The following is a 7,934-nucleotide window of genomic DNA, read 5'->3' as shown; positions in this document are numbered from 1 at the left end:
TGGATTGATTTTTTAATAATAAAGATTGGTGAAAAGAAAATGCCAATGGAGTTGCCACCTGTCTGTGAAAACCTGTTGTGCAAAACATTGTACAGCGTTTGCCATTCAAGTAGTTCGTGATTGCCATTTAAAGTTGCAGCCTTATTGAAACCAAATTATTTTTGAACTTTATGTGCTTGCTATATATTGGTGACAACTAGAAAATTGTACTGATTTTTTAATAAAAAAGTTTAATGAAAAGAAAATGCAAATGAAGTTTCCAACTGTCCGTAAAAACTTGTTCTACAAAAAGCTTTACAGTGTCTGCCATATAGGTACTTAGTGATTGCCATTTAAAGTTGCAGCCTTAGTCAAATCAAATTATTTTTTAACTTTACGTGCTTCCCATATTTTGCTTACACAAAATTAGTTGTACTGATTTTTTAATAATAAAGATTGGTGAAAAGAAAATGCCAATGAAGTATCCACCTGTCCGTGAAAACCTGTTGTGCAAAACATTGTACATCGTTTGCCATTCAAGTAGTTCGTGATTGCCATTTAAAGTTGCAGCCTTATTGAAACCAAATTATTTTGGAACTTTATGCGCTTGTCATATATTGGTGACACCCAAAAAGTTGTACTGATTTTTTATTAAGAGAGTTTAGTAAAAAGAAAATGCAAATGAAGTTGTCAACTGTCCGTGAAAACCCTTTCTGCAAAAAGCCTTGCAGTGTTTGCCACATAGGTACTTAGTGATTGTCATTTAAAGTTGCAGCCTTAGTCAAATCAAATTATTTTTGAACTTTATGTGCTTCCCATATTTTGCTTACACAAAATTAGTTGTACTGATTTTTTAATAATAAAGATTGGTGAAAAGGAAATGCCAATGAAGTATCCACCTGTCCATGAAAACCTGTTGTGCAAAACATTGTACATCGTTTGCCATTCAAGTAGTTCGTGATTGCCATTTAAAGTTGCAGCCTTATTGAAACCAAATTATTTTGGAACTTTATGCGCTTGTCATATATTGGTGACACCCAAAAAGTTGTACTGATTTTTTATTAAGACAGTTTAGTTAAAAGAAAATGCAAATGAAGTTGTCAACTGTCCGTGAAAACTTGTTCTGCAAAAAGCCTTGCAGTGTTTGCCATATAGGTAGTTAGTGATTGCAATTTAAAGTTGCAGCCTTAGTCAAACCAAATTATTTTTTAACTTTATGTGCTTCCCATATCTTGCTTACACAAAATAAGTTGGACTGATTTTTTAATAATAAAGATTGGTGAAAAGAAAATGCCAATGGAGTTGCCACCTGTCTGTGAAAACCTGTTGTGCAAAACATTGTACAGCGTTTGCCATTCAAGTAGTTTGTGATTGCCATTTAAAGTTGCAGCCTTATTGAAACCAAATTATTTTTGAACTTTATGCGCTTGTCATATATTGGTGACACCCAAAAAGTTGTACTGATTTTTTATTAAGACAGTTTAGTTAAAAGAAAATGCAAATGAAGTTGCCAACTGTCCGTGAAAACTTGTTCTGCAAAAAGCCTTACAGTGTTTGCTATATAGGTAGTTAGTGATTGCAATTTAAAGTTGCAGCCTTAGTCAAACCAAATTATTTTTTAACTTTATGTGCTTCCCATATCTTGCTTACACAAAATAAGTTGGATTGATTTTTTAATAATAAAGATTGGTGAAAAGAAAATGCCAATGGAGTTGCCACCTGTCTGTGAAAACCTGTTGTGCAAAACATTGTACAGCGTTTGCCATTCAAGTAGTTCGTGATTGCCATTTAAAGTTGCAGCCTTATTGAAACCAAATTATTTTTGAACTTTATGTGCTTGCTATATATTGGTGAGAACTAGAAAATTGTACTGATTTTTTAATAAAAAAGTTTAGTGAAAAGAAAATGCAAATGAAGTTTCCAAATGTCCGTGAAAACTTGTTCTACAAAAAGCTTTATAGTGTTTGCCATATAGGTACTTAGTGATTGCCATTTAAAGTTGCAGCCTTAGTCAAATCAAATTATTTTTGAACTTTATATGCTTCCCATATTTTGCTTACAATAATTAGTTGTATTGATTGTTTAATAATAAAGATTGGTGAAAAGAAAATGCAAATGAAGTTGCCACCTGTCCATGAAAACCTGTTGTGCAAAACATATTATAGCGTTTTCCATTTAAGTAGTTTTGGATTGCCATTTAAACCTGCATCCTCTATGAAACCAAATTATTTTAGAACTTTATGTGCTTGCCATATATTGGTGACACCAAGAAAGTTGTACTGATTTTTTAATAAAAAAATTTAGTAAAAAGAAAATGCAAATGAAGTTCCCACCTGTCCGTGAAAACCTGTTGTGCAAAACATTTCATTGTGTTTGCCATCTATGAATTTTATGATTGTCATTTAAACCTGCAGCCTTGTTTTCATTGTTAGCCATTCATGTTTTGAGGAACTTATTTTTGAACATTATGAGCATGCTACAACGTCATGAGACAAAACAAAATCCAGTGATTTATTTGCAGCTCACAACATGCATAGACCCAATAACGCATTAGAATAACGAAAAGATGTTGTTCAATATGACTAACTGAGTTTGCCATATAACTACTTATTGTTTGCCACTTAATTAGAAGTTGAAATCCTAAACATTTATACATTAAACAAACATGGTACTACGTGAAAACAATCAGACATGAAAACAAACATAAGTTATCAATTGTCATCATTCGCTGATGTTGCATTTGATGTTTGCCCGAGATCAATTGAAGGTACTTCATGTAATGGAGGTTTCAGTTTTTTCAAGATCTCTTCGACGTTCACTCTCTTCTCCATGCCTGTTGAAATGTTATACCAACATCGCAATTACAAGGATTGAAGCCAGAAATTCTTACCTCTACCTTTGTTACGGTGAAAGGTTACTCAAGTGATATACGGTTTCTTCACTTTAAGATTTCATGAAAGGGAACTCTATTTATATCACTTTAATTGACTATGGACAAAATTCCCAAATTACCCTAATGCTTACTTCCTCATCACGTTTTCATATGACCGAAACGTATTGTTGCATTGTAATAACTATTCATATCCCATCCACCCAGCTGGGTCATTGAATGCGCACGGATGCAACCAACATAGCATTTCATCTCCCAATTATTATGCAACAATGAGTTCGTGTGAACTTCCTTCATTATCTCACCCAACTTTCTTCAACCTCCGTGGTGCTTCATTGGGTCATTAAATGCACACGGATGCAACCAACATAGCATTTCATCTCCCAGTTATTATGCAATAGTGAGTTGGCGTCAACTTCCATCATTATCTCACCCAACTTTCTTCAACCTCTGTGGTGCTTCAAAGACGAGGTAAGTGCATCATTCATTGCTACCATAAATGAAGCATTTAATACAATGCACTCCATTTGTGATAGTTGCAGAACATATCTTAAAAAGATAATCTTTAATGTAAAGTTCAACAAGCATAGGGTTTTGCGAAAGATCTAAACTTGATTCATAAAGACACCCGTAAGGATATGGTTTTTCTACTTTCCAATGTGTGGGTATTGGCCTATATAGTTGTGGTACCAATAAATGTCCAATACAAGCTGATTTTTATTGTTTTTTTTTCATTATGTTTTAATGCACAGGAAATTTATGTGTTACCAACGACATTTTCAACAAGTATGACCATGGAAAATGTGGAAGCCACCTATACATTGGGACTAAATGACATTTCCTTCTACGAGGAGGACAGAAGTCAGGCAACCACTGCGACGTTGGTATCCAATAGTTGTAACAATGAAGGTGGTGACTTAGACCAACAAAGGGACCCCACTGTTGGGATGTGGTTCGAAACAGAGGAGGAGGTCAAAAAAATTGACAAGGACTATGCTATTCGAAAAGGTTTTGGGGTGAGGACAAGAACTTCACAAAAGGATCTGGATGGGAACATTTCGTATTTGAAGTTAGTGTGCTCGCAAGAAGGAAAATATGTGTCTGGAATCCCTCCAGAAAAGAAGACACAACGTACCCAAAGGAAGAATTGTCCTGCTCAAATGATTGCACTTAAAAGAGAAGGAAAATGGTGCATTAAAACTTTGGTGGACGAACACAGTCATGATATTAGCCCAGGAAAGTCAAGGCTAATTAGAGGTAATAGAATCATCAATATGCATGCACAGAGAACCCTTGACATAAATGACGAGGCAGGAGTAGAGCTGGCAAATAAACCCGTCCCTGTGGGTATTGCCCGAACCCGTCCCCGTTTTGACGGGGAATCCCCGCATTGACTGGGTATGGGTAATCCCCAACTTTTTTAATTGGGTGTGGGGATGGGTATGGGTATGGGGATGTACATATCCCCGCCATAATACCCGTCCTCGTTTAAATTATTAAAATATTCATAATTAATTAATTAACTAACTAACTAAGTAACTAACTAACTAACTATATATATATATATATATATATATATATATATATATATATATATATATATATATAAATTTTTATTTCTTCTAATTATTTAGTTTGTCATGAAACTCATTCGCATCTCAATTATATTTTTCATCTTATCATAACCTTTATGTAATTATGTTAAAAATATGTATGTCAATTAAAATGTTTTTATGTCTCACATTTGAATATTTCTATTATTTTTTAATATTTTCATTTATTATATACTTTCCTATCACTTGAGAATGTTTAATACTCTCAATTTAAGTATTTAATAGCACAAACCTTTCGTTTACTAGATAATATAAAAAAAAAATCTTTTACTTATTATTATTAGTTTTTGTTTCATTTGAAGAACTCTTTTGTTTCGCTAAAATAATTTTTGTTATTTATCAACCATTTCGTATATATGTTGATATTTGAAAAGTTTTCTTATATCTTTAAGATATTTTTCAACTTATCATACCCTTAATTATACATTGTTTTCCTTTGTGCGATTTCTTTTAATAGTCTCTCAAATTGTTTATAAACATTTTTTAATATTTTAATATTTTTATTTGTTGTTTATCTAATTATTTTTTATTTTCTAACTCATTATCAATCATACTATAATTTTTTTCACTATAATTGTATAAATAACTTTTATTTACTACAATATAAAAATTTAATGTAATTGTCATGAATATTTTTTTATTACCATCCAACATAATTGAAGTTCAAAAGATACAATATCTATGTTAAAATTGTATTATTATGATTATTATTTGTTCTTCGTATCATTTTGATCAAGTAATGTATTATAACTTTTATTAGTGTATAAAAAAGAGATTCATTAGAATTTAAAAGATTGAAGTAAACAAACATTTAAAATATATTTTTAATTTGAATATTTATTTTCCTTTTATATTTTTTAAAAGTTATTTTTAAATTTTTCAACTATGTTTCATTAATGTTTGAAAATTTAATAAATGTGTGGTTTTCATGAAATTTTATTTGGTATTATAATCTAAAATGTAAATAACTACAATTTATTTTAAACTTTTATTATGACTATTATTTATTCTTTGTATCATTTTGATCAAATGATGTATTATAACTTTTATTAGTGTATAAAAAAGAGATTCATTAGAATTTAAAAGATTGAAGTAAACAAACATTTAAAATATATTTTAATTTGAATATTTGTTTTCCTTTTATATTTTTTAAAATATATTTTTAAATTTTATCAACTAGGTTTCATTAATGTTTGTAAATTTAATAAACGTGTTGTTGGTTCTCATGAAATTTTATTTGGTATTATAATCTAAAATATAAATAATTATAATTTATTTTAAACTTTTATTATTATTATTATTTGTTCTTTGCATTATGTGATCAAATGATGTATTATGACTTTTATTAGTATATAAAAAAGATATCCATTAGAATTTAAAATTGAAGTAAACAAACATTTAAAATATATTTTAATTTGAATATTTGTTTTCCTTTTATATTAAAAAAAATATATTTTTAAATTTTATTAACTATGTTTCATTAATATTTACAAATTTAATAATTGTTTTGATTCTCATGAAATTTTATTTGGTATTATAATAAAAAATATAAACAATTATAATTTATTTTAAAGTATTTGATATCGAAGAAACAACCATCCTTCTAATATTGAATATTTGATAATATTATGTTTTCTTTACCATAATTTTTTATTATTTTATAAAAATTAATTATTATTAATATTAAAGTAGTAAGAAAATGGGTATGCGTACGAGATTATACCCATTACCCGGTGGGGATGGAGATGGGACAAAACTTTGATACCCGTTGGGTTTGGGTATGGGGATGGGAATGGGGATGAATTTTTTTTACGGGGATAGGTATGGGATAACGAAACCCGTGCCCGCCCCGCCCCATTACCATCCCTAGGCGGGAGTGCGCATCAACAAGAGTTTTTGATCGTTGGTTTTTTATGCAGGCGGTTATGAGAACCTGGACTTTGTTGAGCATGACGTTAGAAACTACTTAGCGATCAATACGCGTGCCCTTGGAAAAAATGGGGACGACCAAGCATTGCTAAATCACTTTTCTCGCATGAGAGAACTAAATAGTAATTTCTTTTATGATATTGACTTGGACTCCGAAGATCGTATCCGTAACATTTTTTGGGCAGATGCAAGGAGTTGATCCGCATGTCATGATTTCGGAGACGTGTCCTTTGATACAACGTACCTAACAAACAAATATGACATTCCCTTTGTACCGTTTGTGGGGATTAACCACCACGATCAATCAATTTTATTAGGATGTGGATTACTGTCTAAGGAAGACACAAGTACTTTTTTTGGCTCTTTAATGTGTGGCTGAAGTGCATGTCAAATAAGGCACCAAATGGTATAGTTACTGACCAATGTAAGGCAATGCAAAATGCAGTACAATGTGTGTTTCCAACTACTCGACATCGGTGGTGCCTTTGGCACATCATGAAAAAAATACCAGAGAAGTTCGTTGGCTATGGTAACTACAACGCCATTTAAGTAATTATGATTCCAAATACTTAAAAAGTTCAATATAAGACCAAGCGTTTTACCTATTTGGTTGGGACGTCACACTTGTGTACAACAATTTCCTATCCACATCAAGCGAAACCTTTTCTAATTCATTGCTTGGAACAATTGCTAGGTCACGCCTTTCCTCAAGATTCGGTTCACAATGGTTGTCTTCGGCTTCATGTGGACTAACTTTACAAGGGGAAGGATGAGGTTTTTTACATTTTTTCAAATCTTCACGCAATTTTTTAAGTTCTGCCTCCAACTTATCAATGCGTCTATTATTAATTTCCATTTTTTTTGCAGAAATGGGAGATTTAGGACTAGATTGAACGTCATCAACTTCTTCATCCACCACTCCTCCTTCACGGAGATTTAACGCAGTCCTCAAAATGGGATTTCTTTTGTGTTCTTCGGTTATAGACCATTCCCAAACAATCTACAAATTAATACATTACCCAAGTGATTAAAGCCAATGAAAAAATACTTAACAACCCTGTAAACAACTATAATTGAATATGGACATTAAAAACCTGATTATTTTGAAATGCAAACTCAAGTTTCCCCGTCCTTATGGTCAAAGTTGGCCATTCCAAAATTCTGGGGAAACAACAAACCCGTTCAACAGGACATAAGGAAAGATGTTCCACAGCCCAAAGCTGCAAAATTAAAGCACCATGAATTTCAGCGTACTAATGACAACTTTGAAACGGGTATAAAAAACATACAATTAAACTATTACCTGCATCACTAGAACTGCTCCAACTATGCTAATGGCATACTTATTTTGTTGTTGCACATAAACCTCATATGACCGACTTATGGCATTAATCAGGAAAGTGTAAACGGCACCACCCCAATTATAGTTGCTAAGTGATGCAATGTTATCCAACAATTTGAAAGGTAATGCTCTAATTCTACTAGAGGTAGTGGGGAAAAATAAAACAACAAAACACATAAAA

This window comes from Vigna unguiculata, chromosome 8 (genome assembly GCF_037176805.1).
Source record: "Vigna unguiculata cultivar grain cowpea cultivar isolate G323 ecotype 2 chromosome 8, ASM3717680v1, whole genome shotgun sequence".
Taxonomy (NCBI): Eukaryota; Viridiplantae; Streptophyta; class Magnoliopsida; order Fabales; family Fabaceae; genus Vigna; species Vigna unguiculata.
The sequence above is the reverse complement of the archived record's forward strand: the minus strand, read 5'-3'. Positions refer to the sequence as shown.